The sequence below is a fragment of the Mobula birostris genome, chromosome 17 (assembly GCF_030028105.1).
Source record: "Mobula birostris isolate sMobBir1 chromosome 17, sMobBir1.hap1, whole genome shotgun sequence".
Taxonomy (NCBI): domain Eukaryota; kingdom Metazoa; phylum Chordata; class Chondrichthyes; order Myliobatiformes; family Myliobatidae; genus Mobula; species Mobula birostris.
This window is the reverse complement of record NC_092386.1, coordinates 65538262-65563342: the sequence shown is the minus strand read 5'-3', so window position 1 is coordinate 65563342 and position 25081 is coordinate 65538262. Positions and strand designations below refer to the sequence as shown.

General features: G+C 43.2%; 1 pseudogene; it reads right to left on the bottom strand.

Moving 5' to 3' along the window:
- Positions 1–2480: 2480 nt before the first annotated feature.
- The window catches only part of LOC140211454 (ubiquitin carboxyl-terminal hydrolase 35-like), a 64401-nt pseudogene continuing 41800 nt past the window's right edge, over positions 2481–25081 (bottom strand).

Below are 25081 nucleotides of genomic sequence, written 5' to 3'. Positions count from 1 at the left end.
AGAAGAATGGTCCCCTTTGTTGTGGTCACAGTTGGTGATTTCTAAAGGAGTTTGGAGGACAATGAGAAGATCGATGGCATCAGCTCACCTGAAGACTCAGATCTCTTCCTTTCTCTCTCTCCATCACTACTTAACTCAATACCACGAACTGAACTGAACTTTACTCATCATCGTAAGACTGTATCTATTTACTCCAAGACTTGAAGAAGCTTGGTTTTCATATATTTCCACACTTACTTATATATAATCATTGCTAATCTGTTTGATTTATCCGCATTTATATTACAGTATTGTGTAGTTACTAATAAAAAACATTAGTTAATAGCAATACTGGACTCCAAAGTGTTTTCCATTTCTGCTGGTTCTTTAACTCGTTACGGGTTACATACGGAGGTTAGTGGGCAAAATTAGAGCACATGGTATTGGGGATAGGGTATTGACATGGCGAGAAAATTGGTTGGCAGACAGGAAACAAAGAGTAGGGATTAACGGGTCCCTTTCAGAATGACAGGTGGTGACTAGTGGGGTACAGCAAGGCTCGGTGCTGGGACTGCAGCTGTTTACAATATACATTAATGATTTAGATGAAGGGATTAAAAGTAACATTAGCAAATTTGCAGATGACACAAAGCTGGGTGACAGTGTGAAATGTGAGGAGGATATTATGAGAATGCAAGGTGACTTGGACAGGTTGGGTGAGTGGGCAGGTGAATGGCAGATGCAGTTTAATGTGGGTAAATGTGAGTTCATCCACTTTGGTGGCAAGAACAGGAAGGCAGATTACTATCTGATTGGTGTCAAGTTAGGAAAAGGGGAAGTACAATGAGATCTGGGTGTCCTTGTTCATCAGTAACTGAAAATAAGCATACAGATACAGCAGGCAGTGAAGAAAGCTAATAGCATGTTGGCCTTCATAACAAGGGGAATTGAGTATATGTCATAGTCTGGTCCGTGAAGTCCGTATTCCGGTTCACGGTCTGGTCCATCAACCCTTGCTCCAGGTTTTCCTGTCTACCCTGTTTCTGTTCTCGTTGAGCTCTAATTGAGGCAGCTGATGCTCGTTGGGACTGGCTCCATAAATACCTTCAGAGACCAGGGTGTGGGTGCTGGATTGTTCTTGTCCTTACTCCTTGTATCCCTTCCTCTGCCTTCTGTTTCCTTGCCTGAAGCCCTGCCTTATCTTGCCGGTAACTCTTGCCTCGCCTGAAGTTCTCATCTCGCCTCGCTTTGCCAGAAGCCTTGCCTTGTCTTGCCGGTAACTCTCTCCTCACCTGAAGTTCTCATCTCACCTTGCACTGCCTGAAGCCTTGCCTTGTCTTGCTGGTAACTCTCGCCTCATCTCGCCTGCAGTCTTGTTCTGGAGCCACCCTGTACCTAGCTCCCTTCCTGTCCCTTGCCTCTGCCCAGGTAAGCCAGGCCGTCTTGCTGTTACCTGCGGTTGGTTCTGTCCCTTCCTGTCCCATGCCTCCGTCGGGTTGTGATCCGCACCCTGCCCAGGAGTACCGTGCCCTGCCCAGGTGAACCACGCCCTGCCCAGGAGGAGCCTGCCTAGCCTCAAGCCTGAAGACTCCAGCCTCCTGCCTCCTACCAAGCCTCACCTCTAGCCTCAAGCCTGAAGACTCCAGCCTCGTCCTGCCTACCTGCTAAGCCTCGTTCTTGCCTAGTTCTGGGGTCCGAACCAGAGGCAAGACCAAGGTACTGGGTCCTTGTTCAGTCTCTGGCTCGGAGTCCAAGCCCGGGCTCCTAGCTCTCTTGTCCAGTCCTGTTCTGGGTTCCCAATTTTCGTGTCCATGTCCTTGCCCTCAGCCTGTATCCTAGTCCTGTCCCTAGTACTTCAGTGTCTGTGTCTTGCACTTGGGTCCATTCCCAGCCACCGCCTTATGACAGTATAGGAGCAAAGAGGTCCTTCTGCAGTTGCACAAGGCCCTGGTGAGACCCCACCTGGAGTTTTGTGTGCAGTTTTGGTCTCCAGATTTGAGGAAGGACATTCTTGCTATAGAGGGAGTGCAGCGGAGGTTCACGAGGTTAATTCCCGGGATGGCGGGAATGTCATATGTTGTAAGGTTGGAGCGAATGGGCTTGTATACACTGGAATTTAGAAGGATGAGAGGGGATCTGATTGAACCATATAAGATTATTAAAGGATTGGACACGCTAGAGGCAGTAAACATGTTCCGATGTTGGGGGAGTCCAGAACCAGAGGCCACAGTTTAAGAATAAGGGGTAGACAATTTAGAACGGAGTTGAGGAAAAACTTTTTCATACAGAGAGTTGCGGATCTGTGGAATGCTCTGCCTCAGAAGGCAGTGGAGGCCAATTCTCTGGATTCTTTCAAGAAAGTGTTATATAGAGCTCTTAAAGATAGCAGAGTCAAGGGATATGGGGAGAAGGCAGGAACAGGGTACTGATTGTGGATGATCAGCCATGATCACAGTGCATGGGGGTGCTGGCTCGACGGGCCGAAAGGCCTACTCCTGCACCTATTGTCTATTGTCTATTGAAACATTACAAAAACATAACAAATGATCCTAGTCACCATCTTCCCACCAAATATTCTTTCTATTAATGTTTTCTCCTGATCTTGACCAGTTTCACTGCCTGAAGGTCTCTGTCCATGAGAACTTCCTCACTGTACTTCTCTTCTTTATGTAGCTTGTCCAATAGACATTCTAAATACTCTGAATGGTCCTGTTGCAACCATGGAGTAGATGAAGCTTTCAAGAAGCTGCTGGGAGAATGGCAGGTCCCTGGCTATGTTCCAGGAAAACAAATAACCATTGGAGTTTCATCATTAATGACTGTGAATCACTCTCCTTCAGTAGCATAACAGCATGCCTGAAGCCCGAAGCCAAGAAAAGGACCTGAGTGACATAGTTCATGGCACAGGTATTGCCAAGATTTGCCAGCCCTGTCTTTCCTGTATTCAATTTTATAGCAAGTTCTGAGTACAAGGGCTCCAATGCATTTATTGTGACATCCAGGTATTCTGATGGATCAGCTGTTTCATTTGGAATGGGAAAATCCTTTGGTGCTTGTGTGACAGGTTCGTAAAGGCCAGGGAAGCCTAAAAACTGGAAGATCATGCAGTGTACCAATTCAGACAGTTGTTGTAAACAGTTTGTAGCAGGGTTGGACTCCCCTTTAGGGTGTGAAATCATTAGTTTGGCAATGTGAGGAACAAGCACATGGAAAGCTTCCAAAGAATGTTGGAAATCTAAAAGCATATAATTCAGCACAGCAAGTGCTCCTGCTCTTACAAATGGGGGGGGGGGGGGGGGAGGGGCTTGAGAACACCTGTTCAATTTTTAAAACTGTGACTCCAATCAAAATGCTCAACTTTTTCACAATAGCCAAACCTTTCAGAAAGCAAATTATCCGCTTCTCTGTGTTATTGGTTAATGGCCATGAAAGCCAATCAATCATTTTGGTCGCAGCTGTTATCGTCTCTATATCCATGATGCAATCATTATTTGTCAAGTTTTGAGTGACCCCATCCATAATTTGCACTGGCACATACTGGACACTGTGGTCAAAGTATTTGATGGCCCAACAAATACTTCTACATCCTTTTGGAATTATATATCACTTAACAGAATGAACTTTGTAGACAACTCAAGCATGGTATGGACTGTTTACTGTTGAGAAGACCTTCTAAACCACACCTTACAAGAACATGCTTTGCAGAAGCTGAATAGCAAGACAACGTCATATCTGGATCCAGAATTGACATGACCACAGAAGGCAAAGGATGATTGTGGATAGTTTGTATTCTGCATGGAGGACAGTGACCAATGGTATTCTGCAGGGATCTGTTCTGGGACCCCTCCTGTTTGTGATGTTTATAAGTGACCTGTATGAGGAAGTAGAAGGGTGGGTTAGTAAGTCTGCTGATGATACAAGTGTTGGAGATGTTGTGGATAGTCTGGAGGTTGTCAGAGATTACAGCAGGATATCGATAGGATGCAGAACTGGGCTGAGAAGTGGCAGATGGAGTTCAACCCAGGTAAGTATGAAGTGGTTCATTTTGGTGGTCAAATTTGAAGACAGAATGTAATATTAACAGTAAAACTCTTGGTAGTGTGGAGGATCAGGGATCTTGGGGTCTGTGTCCATAGGACACTCAAAGCTGCTGCGCAGGTTGACAATGTGGTTAAAAATGCATATGGTGTGTTGGCCTTTATCAACCGTGGGATTGAGTTCAAGAACTGTGAGGTAATGTTACAGCTAAATAGAACTTTGGTCAAACCCCATATGGAGTACTGTGCTCAGTTCTGGCCACTTCATCACAGGAAGAATGTAGACACTGTAGAGAAAGTGCAGAGGAGACTTACGAGGATGTTGCCTAGATTGGAGAGCATAGAAACATAGAAAATAGGTGCAGGAGTAGGCCATTCGGCCCTTCGAGCCTGCACCACCATTCAGTATGATCATGGCTGATCATCCAACTCAGAACCCTGTACCAGCCTTCCCTCCATACCCCCTGATCCCTTTAGCCACAAGGGCCATATCTAACTCCCTCTTAGATATAGCCAATGAACTGGCCTCAACTGTTTCATGTGGCAGAGAATTCCACAGATTCACCACTCCTAATCTCGGTCCTAAAAAGCTTCCCCTTTATCCTCAAACTGTGACCCCTCGTTCTGGACTTCCCCAACATCGGCAACAATCTTCTTGCATCTAGCCTGTCCAATCCCTTTAGGATTTTATACGTTTCAATTAGATCCCCCCTCAATCTTCTAAATTCCAATGAGTATAAGCCTAGATCATCCAGTCTTTCATCATATGAAAGTCCTGCCATCCCAGGAATCAATCTGGTGAACCTTCTTTGTACTCCCTCTATGGCAAGGATGTCTTTCCTCAGATTAGGGGACCAAAACTGCACACAATACTCCAGGTGTGGTCTCACCAAGGTCTTGTACAACTGCAGTAGTACCTCCCTGCTCCTGTACTCAAATCCTCTTGCTATAAATGTCAGCATACCATTCGCCTTTTTCACTGCCTGCTGTACCTGCATGCCCACTTTCAATGACTGGTGTATAATGACACCCAGGTCCCGTTGCACTTCCCCTTTTCCTAATCGGCCACCATTCAGATAATAATCTGTTTTCCTACTTTTGCCACCAAAGTGGATAACTTCACATTTATCCACATTAAATTGCATCTGCCATGAATTTGCCCACTCACCCAACCTATCCAAGTCACTCTGCATCCTCTTAGCATCCTCCTCACAGCTAACACTGCCACCCAGCTTCGTGTCATCCGCAAACTTGGAGATGCTGCATTTAATTCCCTCATCCAAGTCATTAATATATATTGTAAACAACTGGGGTCCCAGCACTGAGCCTTGCGGTACCCCACTAGTCACTGCCTGCCATTCTGAAAAGGTCCCGTTTATTCCCACTCTTTGCTTCCTGTCTGCCAACCAATTCTCTATCCACATCAATACCTTACCCCCAATACCGTGTGCTTTAAGTTTGCACACTAATCTCCTGTGTGGGACCTTGCCAAAAGCCTTTTGAAAATCCAAATATACCACATCCACTGGTTCTCCCCTATCCACTTTACTAGTTACATCCTCAAAAAATTCTATGAGATTCGTCAGACATGATTTTCCTTTCACAAATCCATGCTGACTTTGTCTGATGATTTCACCGCTTTCCAAATGTGCTGTTATCACATCTTTGATAACTGACTCTAGCAGTTTCCCTACCACCGATGTTAGGCTAACCGGTCTATAATTCTCCGGTTTCTCTCTTCCTCCTTTTAAATAAGTGGGGTGACATTAGCCACCCTCCAATCCTCAGGAACTAGTCCAGAATTTGAAGAGTTTTGAAAAATTATCACTAATGCATCCACTATTTCTTGGGCTACTTCCTTAAGCACTCTGGGATGCAGGCCATCTGGCGCTGGGGATTTATCTGTCTTTAATCCCTCCAATTTACCTAACCCCACTTCCCTACTAACATGCGTGCCTCATGAGAATAGGTTGAGTGAATTTAGCCTTTTCTACTTGGAGTAATGGAGGATGAAAAGTGACCTGATAGAGGTGTATAAGACAATGAGAGGCATTGATTGTGTAGATAGTTAGAGGCTTTTTCCCAGGGCTGAAATAGCTAGCACGAGAGGGCATAGTTTTAAGGTGCTTGGAAGTAGGTACAAGGGAGATGTCAGGAGTAAGTTTCCACACAGAGAGTGGTGGGTGCGTGGAATGCACTGCCTGCGATGGTGGTAGAGGCGGAAACAATAGGGTTTTTTAAGAGACTCTTAGATAGTTACATGGAGCTTAGAAAGATAGAGGGCTGTGTGGTAGGGACATACTAGGCAGTTTCTAGAGTGGGTTACATGGCTGGCACAACATTGTGGGCCGAAGGGCCTGTAATGTGCTGTAGATTTCTATGTTTCTGTCTCTTGTGTCCATGTCTTCTCAATACAGTTTTCTTCAACCAATGTCTTTTATACTTCAATCACACCAAGGTACCTATACAATAAATATTTAATTTTTCTTCATGCCTCCCATAGAAAATTAAAAATTGAGATAATCCTTCAAACAGTTACCTGACAGGCACAGAGGGAGAAGACAGTCAACTTAAAGATCTCTGCCACCAGCCACATGTTAGTAACTCTTGAACTACTGCAATATTCTCAGGAAGTAAAGGCCCACCAGTGCCTTTACTTCCTGAGAAAAGTAAAGAAATTTGGCCTATCCCCTAAAACCCTCACTAATTTTTATAGATGCACCATAGAAAGCATTCTTCTAGGGTGCATCACAACCTGGTATGGAAGTTGTCCTGTCCAAGACCGAAAGAAGCTGCAGAAGATCATGAACACGGCGCAGCACATCACACAAACTAATCTTCTATCCGTGGACTCACTTTACACCGCATGCTGTCGGAGCAGTGCTGCCAGGATAATCAAGGATACGATCCACCTAGCCAACAAACTTTTCATCCCTCTTCCCTCCGGGAGAAGACTCAGGAGCTTGAAGACTCGTACGGCCAGATTTGGGAACAGCTTCTTTCCAACTGTCATAAGACTGCTGAATGGATCCTCACCTGGATCTGGGCCGTACCCTCCAAATATCCGGACCTGCCTCTCGGTTTTTTTGCACTACCTTACTTCCGATTTTTCTATTTTCTATTTATGATTTATAATTTAAATGTTTGATATTTACTAATTTTAACTATTTTTAATATTTAATATTTGTAATCCAGGGAGCAGGAAGTGCAGAATCAAATATCGCTGTGATGATTGTACATTCTAGTATGAATTGTTTGGCGACAATGAAGTATAAAGTATAAAGTACTCCTCTATAGGTTGCCTCTCAGGAGCAGGCAAGGCGTAGAGCATTCCCTGGAGAGGACACGTTCCAGGTAGTAAATTGATGGTACAGTTGTAGTCTCTATGTGGGAGAAGCATAGTGGTTCTTACCTCTAACAAATCCAAATCCTCGCAAGGCACTCTAGACAACTCCGCTGAGTTCAAGTCCAGTCTTCAGGAATCGACTGATGACTCGACATGGCTCAAGCAGGCCACACGGAAACTCGGACAGGCATCTCGGAACCACTAAGAAGCCACTTATCCTGGCATAGTGTCAACCAACCCTGAATTGTGCCTGAAGCCCAGTAAATCCAAGGATTATGAAGATGTAACCACAGATAACCAAGGATTAGGGGAATGTCTGGAGAGTGAATAAGATGGAAATTGATGGTCTCCTTGTGCCTTCCAAAAGTCAACTTGGGAGTGACAGGAAGTTAAAAGGTTTGTCCATGTTCCAATGGTCTACCATCCCTGGCCCTAGCAGAGATAGGCTAGTTGAGGTGTACCTCAAAAATTTCAATTCTCTCTGCTAGTCTGATGTCCCAAAAATTACTTGCCAAACCAGAGTCTACCAAGTCTCTCACGGGACGTTGATGTCTCCTCTAAGATAATAGAGATGGTAGAACTACTCTGGGACTTGACAAAACAGGAAAGAGTCTTTTCAACTCCCCTCACTGGATGGTCTGGGAGTTTTCATGACAACTTAGGGTAGGTAACTTGCAAGTGGCTGGCCTTCTCACAGTATAAGCACCACCTCTGCCTCGTACGTCTCTCTCACTCTGCTGGGAAGACCCAGGTTCTTCCAAATTGCATAGGTTCTTCCAGATAAACTGCAGGAATCTGCGTTGGTTATCGGATTGAGGAAATGTGGTGGACACTAGCTAGTTCTGAAAACCTTCTGGGTGAACTCACCATGTATCTCCCTCTTTCTTCCAGGTGCTACAGTTTGCCGACAGGTGATCTGCTGGCTAGCCAAGGGAAGGAGAGCCTTACTCCTCCTTTGGTAGAGACGTATCTCCACCCCGCCATCCACTATTGCACAATATGTTGACTTAATTTCATCTGTGATGACACAAGTAACTGCTCAGTCTATCAGGTAGCAATTCAAGAGGCTTGCTACCTTCTCAGAACAAAGAGGAATGGGAGTAAGTGGTCGCTATGACAGTGTTGTTCTTCTGATTGTACAGATCACAAAATTTGAAAATATAGCAGCACAAAGAGAAGCTATTTGATTCAATTATTTGGACCAGCTCTCTGAAGGTATTAGATAGTTGGCCAGTATGTGAGATGATATTCAGGAAGATTTTAATGTAACTTCGTCAATGGCTATTTTATCCATTGTCTGTTGACTGAAAAGTCCCAGGGAGACTATGATCCTGTTGACACTCAGACCCAAGAAATCGTATGGAGGATAGGACGGTGTTGGGAGAGTTTTGATAGGAGAAGGTGGTGCAGGAACAATTTCAGTGGTAGAAGCACTACTATTCTTGCACTCACCAAAACAAATTAGGTACTTGATTGTCCAGTACAGAAAGGACAACAAGGCTGTTTATGTACCATTCACTTGTACCTTGAAATTGTAATCATAGTAGGAAAAGTTCAAAGTTCAAAGTACATTTATCACCAAACCCTGAAATTGGTCTTTTCCACAGACAGTCACAAAACAAGGAAGAACCAAGGAACGAACACGTTCAAATAAAAACATCAAACATTAAACCCTCCTCCCCCATGAAAAAGAAAGACCACACTTTGGTGTATGAGTGAAAGTGGTTAGTAAATGTTATATAATCTTATACAAATGCAACTCTTTCTTTTTAATAGAAAAGGATGTCTCTGCTTAAAGAATGTTCATTAATTGGATTGGACCCTGTGGGCGATGACAGCCCTGGAATATTTTAGAAACAAACAGCCACTACGAAGAGGAAATATGGAATTGTGCTGGATGGATGTAACAGAAAAGGGTGAATGGTTTCACTCATTCAAATGTACCATGTGATCTAGAGAGTGCTGATGTTTTTTGACCCAGGCCTGAAATAATGAACCATTCGGTGGTTTTCAGTCAGTTTCTTTGCACTAATCCTTTGTTGCAGACATTTCAGTTCCTCTGTTTTGGAAATCTCTATTCTTCCTTCCTGAGCAAATGTCAAAAGATAATAATTAGCAGAAGTTGAGCAAACCATATTAATATTAATAAAAGGTGCAGACATGCTAATTGGATGGAAACTGTTTAACGTAGAGTCAGGCAAAGGAATCATTTACACAAGCAACAAATATTTATAAAAGAGTGAAAGCAGTTTTACCATCAGCAATCCAGTTTAAAAAATAATTACTCCATGGAATTACATTTCCAAAGGAACTGTGTCTGCTTTTTCATCTGTGGTTGAACCTGGAAATGATGGTGTGATGATCAGCAGACAAAGAAATTTCATCTGAATATGCGCACATGTTTATATGTTAATATATCACAGTGTGATTTCGTTTCAACTGAGTGTTAATGACACTGTCAGGGGAGAAAGTATTGTGCCAGTGAGAAAGGACTGGAGCCAATATAGGGTTCAGCAAGTCAGTTAAATAAAGGAGCTAAATATTACAACATGAACAACGCCAAGTTGAATTTAACCAGCACCTTACAGAGGAGCAATGAAAAATAAGTTTGTGAATTAAACAAACTGATTTTGATCTAGAACGTATGAAGACTAGAGGTGTCAAAATGATGCACAGATCATTCCGTATCTTGTATTGAGGAAGAGAGACCTCATGAATCACGATGCCCACAGATTACTGGCTGATCTGCACAACTCTAGTATTAGCTCTGCATGGAGGGGCTTTACTTTAATTTTCCAATCATTTTATTAAAATCAAAGCAACACACTCAAAATGCTGGAGGAACTCAGCAGGCCAGGCAGCATCTTTGGAAAAGAGTACAGTCGATGTTTCGGGACGAGGCCCTTCAGCAGGACTGGAAAGAAAAGATGAGTCAGAGATAGGAGGTGGGGGGAGTGGATTTTATTAAGAACCTTGATTTTACACATTAAACCTCAGAATGTGAAATAATACACAACATGAGAAAGCATTTAATGTCAGGTATTCAACTTTTCTTTTTTAGAAAATTAACAATTAAAGTACGAGGGGTGATTGATAAGATCGTGGCCTAAGGTAGAAGGAGTCAGTTTTAGAAAACCTAGCACATTTATTTTTCAACATAGTCCTCTCCTACATGTACACACTTAGTCCAGTGGTCATGGAGCATACGGATCCCTTCTTTGTAGAAGTGGTCCACAGCAAGGGTGATTGATAGTTCGTGGCCTAAGGCAGAAGGAGATGAGTTTAAAACGCAAACACGAGGAAATCTGCAGATGCTGGAATTTCAAGCAACACACACAAAAGTTGCTGGTGAATGCAGCAGGCCAGGTAGCATCTATAGGAAGAGGTACAGTCGATGTTTCGGGCTGAGATCCTTCGTCAGGACTAACTGAAAGAAGAGCTAGTAAGAGATTTGAAAGTGAGAGGGGGAGGGGGAGATACAAAATGATAGGAGAAGACAGGAGGGGGAGGGATGGAGCCAAGAGCTGGACAGGTGATTGGCAAAAGGGATATGAGAGGATCATGGGACAGGAGGCCTAGGGAGAAAGAAAAGGGGGAGGGGGGAAGCTCAGAGGATGGACAAGGGGTATAGTGAGAGGGACAGAGGGAGAAAAAGGAGAGAGAAAAAGAATATATATATAATAAATAAATAACGGATGGGGTACGGAGGGAGGAGGGGCATTAACGGAAGTTAGAGAAGTCAAAGTTCATGCCATCAGGTTGGAGGCTACCCAGACGGAATATAAGGTGTTGTTCCTCCAACCTGAGTGTGGCTTCATCTTTACAGTAGAGGAGACCGTGGATAGACATATCAGAATGGGAATAGGACGTGGAATTAAAATGTGTGGCCACTGGGAGATCCTACTTTCTCTGGCGGACAGAGCGTAGGTGTTCAGCGAAACGGCCTCCCAGTCTGCGCCGGGTCTTGCCAATATATAGAAGGCCACATCGGGAGCACCGGACGCAGTATATCACCCCAGCCGACTCACAGGTGAAGTGCCGCCTCACCTGGAAGGACTGTTTGGGGCCCTGAATGGTGGTAAGGGAGGAAGTGTAAGGGCATGTGTAGCACTTGTTCTGCTTACAAGGATAAGTGCCAGGAGGGAGATCGGTAGGGAGGGATGGGGGGGACGAATGGACAAGGCAGTCGCATAGGGAGCGATCCCTGTGGAATGCGGGGGGCGGGGGAGGGAAAGATGTGCTTAGTGGTGGGATCCCGTTGGAAGTAGTGGAAGTTATGGAGAACTATGTGTTGGACCCGGAGGCTGGTGGGGTGGTAGGTGAGGACCAGGGGAACCCTATTCCTAGTGGGGTGGCGGGAGGATGGAGTGAGAGCAGATGTGCGTAAAATGGGAGAGATGCGTTTGAGAGCAGAGTTAATGGTGGAGGAAGTGAAGCCCCATTCTTTAAAAAAGGAGGACATCTCCCTCGTCCTGGAATGAAAAGCCTCATCCTGAGAGCAGATGCGGCGGAGACGGAGGAATTGTGAGAAGGGGATGGCAGTTTTGCAAGAGACAGGTTGAGAAGAGGATTAGTCCAGATAGCTGTGAGAGTCCGTAGGCTTATATCAGACATCAGTAGACAAGCTGTCTCCAGAGATAGAGACAGAAAGATCTAGAAAGGGGAGGGAGGTGTCGGAAATTGACCAGGTAAACTTGAGGGCAGGGTGAAAGTTGGAGGCAAAGTTAATGAAGTCAACGAGCTCAGCATGCGTGCAGGAAGCAGTGTCAATGCAGTCGTCGATGTAGCGAAGGAAAAGTGGGGGACAGGTACCCCCCACATATTCCTTTTGCCAATCACCTGTCCAGCTCTTGGCTCCATCCCTCTCCCTCCTATCTTCTCCTATCATTTTGGATCTCCCCCTCCCCTTCCCACTTTCAAATCTCTTACTAGCTCTTCTTTCAGTTAGTCCTGATGAAGGGTCTCGGCCCGAAATGTCGACTGTACCTTTTCCTATAGATGCTGCCTGGCCTGCTGCGTTCGCCAGCAACTTTTATGTGTGTTGCAAGAGATGAGTTATTAACTTCAAACTTTCTGCATAATCACTCAAAGAGTTGGACGTGCATGTAAAAAGAACTGTATAACTCATATCCTTCTACCTTAGGCCACGAACTTATCAATCATCCGTGCTGTGGACCACTTTCTAGAGGTCCAAGATGCCGACTTCTACAAATAAGGGATCCATATGCTCCACGACCGCTGGACTAAGTGTGTACATGTAGGAAGGGACTATGTTGAAAAATAAATGTGCTAGGTTTTCTAAAATTGACCCCTTCTACCTTAGGCCACAAACTTATCAATCACCCCTCGCAGATAATTTGGCTCCATTTGAGAATTGTTGTCAAAGGTTTTTAAAATACCAGTTTTAAAAAATAATTTTTTTCTTACTTTTCCCTCTTTCTCTCTCATTTCTCTACCTCCTTTGTCTTACATCTGTTTCCCTTTAGTTCATTTGCTATACTGAAGTTGGCTTTGATTATATCTGACTCATTTCATCCTCATTCTCTATATTTCCACAGCTTGATCTGTTACTCACCCAAATGCCATTGGGCCCTTGCCGTGCTGTTACAAAATTAAGATAACACAGGCACTTTGATCAAAAATGTTAACAACTAAATTAGAAGACCATTTGACCATAAGATGCAGGAGCAGAATTATGTCATTTGTCCCATCAAGTCTGCTCCACCATTCAATCATAGCTGATTTATCTTCCCTCTCAATCCCATTCTCTTGTCTTTCCCCGTAACCTTTGACACCCTTACTAATCAAGAACTTATCAACCTCCACTTTAGATATATCCAATAATTAGCCTTCACAGCAATCTGTGGAAATGAATTATTATCCTCTTGTTAAAGAAATTCCTCCTTATCTCTATTCTAAAGGGACATCTTTCTATTCCGAGGCTGCATCCTCTAGTCCTAGACTCGCTCATTTTCTGAATGTCTATGGAACATTAAACAAAGCATAAGAAGCCCCACCCATTCAAAATCAGCCAATAATTGGACAATGAGGCAGGTTTTCATGATGGTTCTGAGAGGAAAGGGAGAGAAGGGGGAAGTGAAAGGCAAATAAAATTGCTTTTACTGAGCTTGTTTCACAAAATTATGTACCTTAGAAGTGTAGTCACTATTGTAATGCAGGGAATCATGCCAGAAAATAAGAACCTAACGGCTTTGACAATTGGTATATAATTGGCTTAGTTTGAAGGAATAACGTTGGCCAGGACACTGAGTGAGCATCTAAAGTAAAATAAATAACGCTGGAAATACTTTGAAGATTACACAGTGTCTGTGGAGGGAAGAGCAGATGGGAGATGGGACAGAATACAGATAATGGAATCTGGAACAAAATGAAACCAAACTGTTGGAGGAACATTTGTAGAGGGAAATGGAGAATTGATGATTTGAGTTGACATCCTTCATCTGGATTTGACATTTCATCAATTCACCAAACTGATATCTAATAGCAACATAGGAGAACATTCAGTACATCTGGTTCATATTGGCTCTCAGAGAAACAGCCCTCTCCCCCTCTCCATATTTCTCTGTACCCCTATAACTTGTTCTCTCATAAATAGCCATCAACCTCTCTTTGATTCTTTTTGCCCTTACCTATCACAATTGACACAAATAGGGAATAATCTTTTACAGGAGCTCAGTGGGTTGAAGCATCTGTGGGGGAAAAGGAATTGTTGACATATTGGGCTAAAACCCTACATCCTGAACCCTTTTGATGTCTCTAACACTACACTTCCTATGGATATCCCGTTTGGACCTTTTACCATTTCGGGACTGTCTCATCCCCATTTGCATCCATGATATCACCCACCTTCATTTCTCCACTCCAATCTCATCCCTTCTGAAAATGCAGCCCCACATTCACTTTGCACCAATCTCAACCTCGTCACCAAATCTGCAGACTAGGAACCTACGCTGTTGTAGTCTGCCAGACTGACCTCCACCTGCAGAGGTCAGATACAGCTCTCAAATACTTCCTCGTACAAACCCCTGGACTTTGATAAACACCAGGCCACCATCTCCTGGCCTTCCATCCACTGTCTCTATCCTGGCAGTGCCCAAGCCCACTCTCCCGCATCTAACTCTTACTGAGTACTGACGCACAGTTTCAACCTAAGCTCTTGCCATTTCCTTTCCCGCTACAAGTGCTGCTTGGCCCATTGAGCACCTGCAGTATTTTGGTTGATACTGAAGATTCCAGCTTCTGCAGTCTTCTGTCCCTTTCACCAAGTGTACAGCAGACAATTGACTTTAATGTGGGAGAGAACTGGAGCACCTTGGAAGAAGCTGGGTGGGGGGGGGAGTGGAATATGTAAATTCCACATCGACAGCACCCAATTTCAGGATCAAACTCAATAGCTGTGAGGTGGCAGCATTAACTGCTACACCACTGTGCTGAACACTGGGTTTCTATGTAGGAAGGACATACTGGAGATTAATTTCAGACCTGTCTTCCATTAGCTAAACTTTTGGTAGTTGTCTCTTTTCTACACTTCACAAGATATATACAAAAAGATTATCATCTAGTTATTGACGTTAGTTATGGATATAAACATAATTGATTACACTTCACACTTCTCTGACATGTTGTCACCACCTTTGTGCTGACTGATAGGGTATAACATCTCTACATTTGATGGGATTGCATTCATACATGAAGGTGTAGGCTGCTAGCAAGGCACTCTCCCAATGCTGCCAACTCAATAACTTGGCCCCGTCTTCTCTCCGATCATGTTTTAAATTTAAGCTTCTTACTTGTTGCTTGAGTGTGAGGGAACCATAGCACCGGGGACTGACTTACCAGAATAAAACATTGGAATTCAGAAACAACCCACTAATACCTAATACTTTCCTATACACTAGGATACACTAATACTATCCTAATAATCGTAGATAATCAAGCAGGAGGGAGTAATCTAAAATAATCTCCATCATCAGATAAAAAATATTCAGGAAAACTAACGGGACAGATATTGTGTTAGTGCTGTGAACCTTATCACCTGCTTCCTAGGGTTAAAAAAAGAGCGCTTTGGCTAAAGGTCATAGTTCAGAATAAAGAGTCACCATTTGAAATGGAGGATTTTCTTCTCAGTGATTGTGAACATAAAGGGGATTAAAGCCTGTTCTTTGAATCTGTGCATGCAGGATATGAGGATTCAGAGGCAAAGGGCTATTCCCTTTTCTAAACAACTTGCATTCCCTCTTCCCAAACCAGGATCAGCTAGTCAAACCTCAAGAATTTCATTTCCCTATAAGCAGCCTCTTTACCTGATAAGGACTGAAGGAAGCATGTCATCTTTATTCCAATTTTAATTGATGATTCATGTTTTGGAAACTATTAGATTTGGTGTTTAGCAGTTAGAGACAAACCTCTAGGTTTATTAACATATGAGATTTACATTTTGTATACTTTAAAATTTAGTTAATATGTTTCAGATCTGGAATAATAATGTAACACAGTGATACAGTTCAAACCTCCAGTGATGCTAGAGTTCCTAATAAGTGCAGAAAAAACGGAGCTCTGAGAAACAGAAGAACTTCAACAGACTAATTCTTGGAATTAGAGGGTTATCCTGTCATGAGAGACTGCAGAAATTAGACCTGCATGTTCGTTGGAGTTCAAAAGTACTGTAGTAAGGGTGAATATTTTGAATCAACAAGATCCTAAGGGATATAACAGGGGAAATTTGAAAATGTTTGCACTAACGGGGGAATTTTGGAATTTTCTAAACCAGAGGGATCTGCAGTAACAGAGTGTAGTGTATATTGCTACAGTTACAGAAGTACAGTGCAGGCAAACAACATGATGCAAGCTATAGTGAGCCAAATGGAGGTCAAGTCTATTTTATTGTTCAAGAGGTCTGTTCAATAATTTTATGGCAGTGGAATAGGGTCCTTGAGCCGGTAGTACGTGCTTTCAGGCTGAATGGGAGGAGGTGGGTGGGATCTTTGATTACTGTACTTCCCAGTGCCATTGGGATTCTGGTTCATTCCCAATTGATGCCACTGTTGGCTCGCTCATTTTCTGGATAATTCACTTTATCATGCTCTTTATCCAGACGTAGAGGGATAAGCTGAGAACTCCCCATGGACAGATGGAAAAGGGGGACATTGAAAAAAATACAGAAAAAGAGAAAAAAAGTAATGTCTTCTTCATAATTTTGTCCATTACATAAAAAACATAAGAAAATGAGAGCAAGAATAGGTTGGATCATTGGCAAGATTTAAAGAGAATATTTTGAAAATCAGGAAACATTGAAAGGGAATTGAGGCTTGCGGCAGATCAGCCATGATCACATTGAATTGGGGCCAGAGTTTTCGGCTCATCCCTCTAGATCTGAATGACAACCAGAGAGTACATGGTCCAGAAGCAGACGTAGTCCATCTTTTGGAAGAGAAGCAGATTCCAAAAGGCACTGGGGGAGTAACTAAAATGCTGGTCCCTTCAATGATGAGGCCAGACAATTAAAGGTAAATAGGGAAGTGGAAGAGATTCCAAGTAATTATTTTAGATCAGTTTTTCACACCAGGACACCAATACCTTCCTGTTGTTGTTCGTCCATCGTCAATGTCGATGAGGACCTCGACACTATTATGATGGTGTCAAGACTAGGGTGTGATTTGGATTTAAGTGAGGGAGAGTTGCGCAGCGTCATCCTCACTCTCTTCCCAATTCCCATCTGGATCCAGTGGCAAGACAGAGTCTAGACGGCTGGAGATGGGACTAGGCACAGTGGATGACCGGGACGTCTTCTGTGTCTTGTCCTGCTCTATACGTTCCACGATGCTTGCAGAGACCGCCTTCTTGACCATTGGACCTTCCATTGGTCTCGTCCACTCAATCCGCCGGAGTCTGTCTTCACATGCTGGGATAGACAACTCCCTATCTCACCGAGGGTTTGAGACCCGTCGGCTACCCTCACCTGGTTTAGCCGGCTTGTCGAAGCCATTGCCCGGGGTGTGGTCGCTGTCGCATACAAACAGCTACGAGGAGCCACAGGTGAGAGCTGAGTGCCAGGTGGGGACCAAAGGTGGACTAACCGCCCTGAAAAGGACCTTCCTAATAATTGTAGATAATCAAGGAGGAGGGAGTAACTTAAAATAATCTCCATCATCAGGGAAAAAATATTCAGGAACACTAACAGGACAGATATTATGTTAGTGCTGTGAACCTGCCTTCTAGGGTTATATAAAAAGTGTTTTGGCTAACGGTCATAGTTTAGAATAAAGAGTTATACATTTAAAATGGAGGATTTTCTTCTCAGTGATTGTGAATCTTTGGAATTCTGTTCTCCAGATAGCTGTGGAAGTGGAGTCAGTGAAAATATTCAAGGTGGAGATTGATAGATAATTAAACTATATGTCCATAACTATATATCCACAAGACCATAAGGCATAGGAGCAAAATTAGGGCATTTGACCCATCGAGTTCGCTCTGCCATTCCATCATAGCTGATATATTATCCCTCTCAACCCCATTCTCCTGCCTCCTCCCCGTAACCTTTGATGTCCTGACTGATCAGGAACCTATCAAACTTTGCTTTAAATATATCCAATGACTTGGCATCTACAGCTGTCTGAGGCAATGAATTCCACAGATTCACCGGTCTCTGGCTAAAGAAATTTCTCCTCATCTCTGTTCTTAATCCGTGTCCCTCTATTCTAAAACTGTGCCCTTTGACCCACCTATAGGAAACATCCTCTCCACATCCACTCTGTCTTGGCCTTTCAATAGTGATAAGTTTGAATGAGACCTCCTCATTCTACTAAACACCAATGAATACAAGCCCCAAGCCTCAAACGGTCCACATACATTAACCCTTTCACTCCCAAAATCATTCTTGCAAGTCTCCTTTGGTCCCTCTCCAATGCCAACACATCTTTTCTTAGGTAAGGAGCTCAAAACTCCTCACAATATACCAAGTGTGGTCTGTTAAGAGGTATGAGAGAGCACAAAAGTGGTATTGGGGCAAAGATTGGATCAGTCTTGATCTTATATAATAGTGAAGCAAGTTTGGGGGGGTACTGATTTAATCCTTCTTCTGTTTCCCATGCATATGGGTGATTGCATCGGACGAGGCTGGGCATAATGGGGTAGTAGCACCATGAATGCTTTAAAACAGCTCTAGCTAGTGTGAGAAACAAGTTATTTTATCAGTACTGGTGGGATTAAGGGGAGTTCTCAGATAACACAGATCACATACAGGGCTAGTGCTACTGAGCAAGCTGTCAAAGCCCATGACTGATAAGTTGCTTGGTCCTGATGAATTTCAGCCAAGGATTTTAGAAGCAAAGGGTAATGAGTTTGCTGATGCATGGATTTTAGTTTTCCAAAATTTGCTCCATCCGAGGAAGGACCCATTAGATTGGAGCATTTAACAATCCAAGATAATCAGGCATTCAGATTGACAAGATGCAGCAAGTTGTCTCTCAGGGGGATCTATGCTGGAGCCTCAACTTTTATTTTCTGCATTATGTTACCTTCGAGATTTTGCCATTGAAAGTTGCATCCCAAGTTATTGCTCACTCTTTCACACTGCAGTTCTTTTGTACTGTGCAGCAAGATGATGCAACTCAATAAGCAAGTAAAATCCAGGACAAAGTGTTAACTTGTGCTTAAATTGAGTTATTTTCTTTTAGTTTTCTGTTACAATGAATGGCATGGCAGTGTAGCAGTTAGTGCAACAGAGTACAACTCCAACTTTAAGATCAGGGTTCAATTCTCGCAGCTGTCTGTTAGGAGTTTGTACGTGACCCAGCATGAGTTTCCTCCAGGAGCTGGGTTTCCTCTCAAGTTCCAAAGGTGTTCAGGTTAGAGCTAGTAAATTGTGGACATGTTATTTTGGCGACACTTGCAGACTGCACCCAACAGATCTCAGATTGGGTTTGTCACAAAACAATGCTTTTCACTGTATGTTTTGATGTACATGTGACAAATAAAGCTAATTTTATCTTATAGTTCTGTTGGTAACAAGTACAAAGTGAGAGTCTGATCACATGTGGAGGGGCAGCAAATGGTTGTAGCAGGGACATTGGATATATCCCTCCTTTGAGCTATCGTTTGAGGAGTGATGGAGATTATTAAATGGTTTTATAACAGTGGATAGAAGTTGTTTGTGAGCATGGTGTATGTGCTTTCAGGCTTTTATGCCTTCTGCCTAATGGATGAGGAGAGAAGAGAAAATGACCGGGGCAGATGTGGTCTTCGATGATGTTGGCTGCTTTAGTGTGGCAGCAAGAAGTGGAACAGAGTCCATGGAGAGGAGGCTGGTTTCTGTCATGTGCTGAACCTTAGCCACAACCATCTGCAGTTTCTTGAGATCCTGCAGAGTAGTTGCCATACCAAGCCATGAAATATCTGGATAGAATGCTTTCTGAGGAGATCAATAAAAAAAATGGTCAGGATTAAGGGAATATGCCAATTTTTTTTTGCCTTCTGAGGAATTAGAGGTTTTGGCATCTTTCTTGGCCATGGTGTCTACATGGTTGGACCAGAACTGGCCATTCATGGTGTTCTCTCCTTGGAATTTGAAGTTCTCAACCCTCTCAATCTCCAGCATGTGAACTGCTCACTTCCCTGGTCAATAACCAGCTCTCTGATTTTGCTGACAATGAGGGAAAGGTTGTTGCCTTGACACCATGCCACTAAGTTTTCTATCGCCTTCCTGTTGACTATCGACTTCAGGAAGGGTAAGATGAAGGAACACATACCGATCCTCATAGAGCGATCAGAAGTGAAGAGAGTGAGCAGTTTCAAGTTCCTGGGTGTCAAGATCTCTGAGGAACTAACCTGGTCCCAACACATTGATGTAGTCACAAAGAAGGCAAGACAGCGGCTATACCTTATTAGGAGTTTGAAGTGATTTGGCATGTCAACAAATACGCTCAAAAACTTCTATATTTGTACTGTGGAGAGCATTCTGACAGGCTGCATCACTGTCTGTATGGAGGGGCTACTGCACAGGACCGAAAGAAGCTGCAGAGGGTTGTATATCTAGTCAGCTTCATCTTGGGCACTAGCCTACAAGTACCCAGGACATCTTTAGGGAGCAGTGTCTCAGAAAGACAGCGTCCATTATTAAAGACCTCCAGCACCCAGGGCATGCCCTTTTCTTACTGTTACCATCAGGTAGGAGGTACAGAAGCCTGAAGGCACACACTCAGCGATTCAGGAACAGCTTCTTCCCCTCTGCCATCCGATTCCTGAATGGACTTTGAAGCTTTGGACTTTTTAAATATACAGTATTTTTGTGCACATTTTTAATAATCTATTCAATATATGTAATTGATTTACTTGTTTATTTATTATGTTTTATTTTATTTATTATTTTTTTCTCTCTCTGCTAGATTATGTATTGCATTGAACTGCTGCTGCTAAGTTAACAAATTTCACGTCACATGCCGGTGATAATAAACCTGATTCTGATTCTGTCCTCTAACTTGTGATTTGAAATTCAGCCTGCTGCGGTGGTGTCATCTGCAAAGCTGTAGATGGAGTTAGGGCAGAATCTGGCCACGCGTTTAGGAAGTAAAGAAGAGGGCTGAGGATGCAGCCTTGTAGGACATCAGCTTTGAGGATAAACATGTTAGAGGTGTTTACATCTAAATTTCTGACAGTCAGAAGTAATAGATCCAGTTGCAAAAGGAAGTATTGAGTACTAGTTTTAGGAGCTTTGAGATGAGTTTGCTTGGAATTTATGTACTGAAGGTGGACGTATATACAATAAACAATAGTCTAACATAGGTACGAGTAGGCTGCCCAATCAAAACATTAGGCACTGTTCCTCTGGCTGCTGGTGGACATAACAATAATGTACGTGATGAAGGACAAGGTGGTTGTGAGTCAGACTGATACCTGAGTCATACTAAAGTGTTACTATTTTCAAGCATCATGAAGGTGGGATAGATGAGTAGATTTCATTGAAGTCACTAACCCAACATATCAGAAGTTTGGCTTCTGCAATTTACAACATGATCAATATTTTTCAGGGCCAGCTGCAGAGCACAACTGTAACTTCAGTGTTATCAGTGACATCTATAAAGCACCCACAGTTTTGAGGAGAGTTGAAGTATCTTTCTCCAGTTCTCATACGGCCACTGGGCTAGCTGCGAAGACAAGCATTAATGCTGGTTTTCACAGTGCTGACGTTATCTAGTTTTGTTTGGATAAAGAGATAGGGAGCGGCTTGGGTTTTCCTTCACTGCTCCAGAAATGAGACACCATTTCTTTTAGCAGATGCAAGTCCCACATCCTAGAGACTGTTCACCAACACAGAGAAGGTTCTGGGACTGACTTCCAGAATCATCTCCTGAAAGTCTCATTTTCAGGGAGAGAGGGAAGCCCAGATGCATTAGATTTCCATATGGAGAAGAAATGCTGTTCTTCCTGAGCCCTTTGCATAGTGATATCACTTCTCTTGACCCTGCTCTACTTCCTAGATGTCCTCATCTGACAGGAAGATCATAGCCTTTCCACTTAAACGTCAGGAAAATTGCAGAGAAGTTCCAATGACTTCATCGGGACTTGACATGCATTTGAGAACTTCTCCGGTTTTGAGCATGCACTTTACTGCTTCGTGGCTGCATCCACGTCTGTGAGTTTTCAATGGCTTTCCAGCTGGTCTGAACCTTCAGCTCTAGCCTTCCATCCAGTCAGATTATCATCAAGATTTACCTGAACTTCATGCAACCACTTTCACACAACATCCCTCCATATCTAATCAAAAATCTGTTGATCAGAGTGTGGAAATTTTAAACTGTTACAATGCCACCATCATTTGGCAGAGGCAGCTCCTGATTTCTAGAATATTCTGTCAAGGGATCACAAAGATGTAAAGGATAAGACCGTGGAGTATAATTATTATAATGCACTCTCTTCCTTCAGTAATACAGGGACTGCACTTTAAAAGTACATAATTGGCTGTAAATGCTTTGTGACATTCTGAGGTTGTGAAAGGAACTATATAAATGCAAATTCTTTCTTTCTCTTTCCATCAGGGGCCCATTTAGTATTCAGTTAACACTATGCAAATCTATACCTATCCAGCCCCAGCTGGGTGACAATGGGGAGATTTCTATTTTGTGTCTCTTGTGTGTATTGCACCTCCAATATCCTTCAACTTCAGACTACACTGTTCCCCATGTTCCTCAATAACACAATAGCCCTATCCTAAACTGTAGCCTAAAAAATACTTATTTTTCAGACAATTTGCACTGTTTCAACAGCATTTCTAATTTGGTTTATTTAAACCGCTTGTGCAGAAATCCAAAGATGCATTGTTGCCTTTTAACAATACCATACAAGCGGCATTTTGAGTTTTGAACAATGGACATTACTGCCTACTGTAACAGTTTCCAAAAAAAACCAGAAGTGTGTATTGTTAAGCACTAATACAGGCACCCCTATGATGATCACTTTTTACAGCCTGTGATTCCTTCAATAAAAACCATTCCAACCCACAGGAGTTTTATTGCAGTTTCAATACAGTTACATACAGTAAATCAAGGGGCCGGTGCTGGGTGTGAAATTGCTGCTAAGTCAAATGAGAGAGTCAATGGACTGGTAATTGGGCTGACATGGGCTGGTTGGCCATCTGGAACTATGTTGATGGTGATGAGTAAGTACAATGCTTCAAATTAATTCAGTAGCAGAGGTGAAGGAAGACAGACTGTGCATCTGCCCCTGTGACCTTCATTTATCTTCAATTTTTTTATTGTGGTTTAAATAAGCAGATGAAGCCACCTGCCTTTAATAGCCCAATAAAGAGATCAGCCAGTTAGAGCAGTCTTAATTATGTACTGTCCTTTCCTGCTACTTAAGTCTGCAGTTCACAGCCCACATTATCTTGCACTATCCTAACTCTTTCTGCAGACAAGGTTTTGACATCTTACTGTGGCCGATTGGATGTTACATTGCAAGAGCTAAGTGTCAGTGCTTTAAATCGGGTTTGAGTCATGTATGGTTCTTTTTAGAGCAATCTGATGGCATCCTGGGTCCTTGGTTTAAGAACTGGATTAATTTTACCTGAAGCTTAATTAATTCTCCCATGGGATGTCGGGTATGTGTTTTTCCAGGTGTGACACTGAGGGTCATATGCTTGGGTCAGTGCTGTAGACAACGCAGTGTGATGTTAGTATCTCCTACCCGCTAGATTGCAGCTGAACCAGCCTTTGACTGCAATGTATTTCACTTTGGGAAAAGTACCTGTGTTTTCACAGAAGATGGCTCCCAACCGTTGGAAGCTGGATTCTTGATGCCAGAGGTCAAACTCTTTTTGCGCAACCCTAGAGTGCATGATAACAATTCATCTCATGGAGAAGGGTTTGTGGAAATGAGCAAAAATGGAACTACGTTTGTGTGGACACAACACCCAAAGCAATCCAATTACAAGTCTTCTCCAACTGGGTCCACTCTCCGCTTCGGCCTGTGGGAATTATCTGGAGTCAAATTCAACAGTGATAATTGGAGCCAGAGTGGCACATCATGAAAACAGGCCCTTCAGCCCTCACATCTATGCTAACCATTTTCCCATCTATATTAATCCCAATTGCCAGCATTGTCTCATCTTTTTAAGCCTTGCTTGTTCAAGAATTTGTCGAAGTATCACTTAAATGTAATGATTGTATCCTATTCCACCATTCCCTCTGGCAGCTCATTCCAGATATCAAGCACTCTGTGTGAAACACTTTGCCTCAAATTCCCTTTAAAACTCCTTCGTCTTATCTCAAATCTATGTTCTTTTGTTTTAATACATCTATTATGGCGAAAACAGATTCTGACTGACTACCCTATCCAGGCATCATAATTTTATATGCCTCCATCTGGTCACTCTTCAGTCTGCCTTACTCCAGGGAAAACTAACCCAGCCTATCCAATCTCTTCCCATAACACAAATCCCACAATCCAGGCAACAGTATCAAAGTTATTGGAGAATTCAGTCTCTGACTAGTTCCTGGGAACACAGTCATATGGATAGACCCTCATTGTCAAAGAATGAGGATGCGTTTCGCTCCAGGAAAGGCTTTACGTTAATGTTAATGACAAGGGAACACTCTTAAAGTTGAAAGGTGAGTTTGAAAATGTAGCAACACACACAAAATACTGGAGGAACTCAGCAGGCCAGGCAGCATCTATGGAAAAGAATATTGTTGATGTTTTCAGCAGAAGCCCTTTGGCAGGAAGATGTAGCTTCAGAATACTTTGCCCTATCCTGATGCACAAGGACCTCCAAGAAGTAGGTGCCACATAAGTGTAGTAGTTAATGTGAAGTTCTTACAGCTCAGGGCATCTGAGTTCTGAGTTCATTCCCAGCGTCCCCTGTAAAAGGGTGTAACACTCTGTAAGGTTTCACTGCTAAGGCTAATGTAATGGCTTCTATGTAATGTTCCACTGCTAAGGAAATGGTTTCTCTTGTAGCAGCAATGTTTGGATTATGGCTAGAGATAACGGGACTTTGGAATGCAGGGGTTAGCCAATGAGGAAATGGTGTTCTTTCTTGTGTATCTGGGAGCCAGGTTTTTCGCGGTCTTTTGTCAGGGAGCGATGGAGAGAGAGGACACGAATGGAGAGAGTCGGAAGACCACCGGACGGAATGGGTTGAGGAGTGAGGGTCCGAGGGCCGGCTACGCTCTGAGGAAGTTGATGGTTGATGAATAGCCGTATC